Source organism: Octodon degus, unplaced genomic scaffold (assembly GCF_000260255.1).
Source record: "Octodon degus isolate 3935 unplaced genomic scaffold, OctDeg1.0 scaffold00001, whole genome shotgun sequence".
Taxonomy (NCBI): domain Eukaryota; kingdom Metazoa; phylum Chordata; class Mammalia; order Rodentia; family Octodontidae; genus Octodon; species Octodon degus.
In genome coordinates this window covers 26306913-26307196 of record NW_004524577.1, presented here as the reverse complement: position 1 = coordinate 26307196, position 284 = coordinate 26306913, and positions in this window count along the sequence as shown.

The window sequence follows — 284 nt, the reverse complement described above, 5'->3', positions numbered from 1 at the left end:
GCGTGTGCGTGTGCGTGTGCGTGTGCGTGTGTATGCGCGCGCGGGTGTTGCTCCCTTTCCCCTCATCAAGTCCTCCTGTCCCTTCTGGTCAGTGTTCTCCATTCCACTTTTTCCACACGAAGTCCGCTTGGTCGCCAAGGCCTCCTTACCGCTCTCAGCGGTCTCCCTCCTCGAGCTCGGAACACAGCCGGCCGCCCCTCAGCGAAGTTCGGGACCCCACCCGGGCCCCACGCCCACCTCCCGCCGCGCGGCGCCACAGCCCCCCGCGCCGCGCGCCCGGCCCC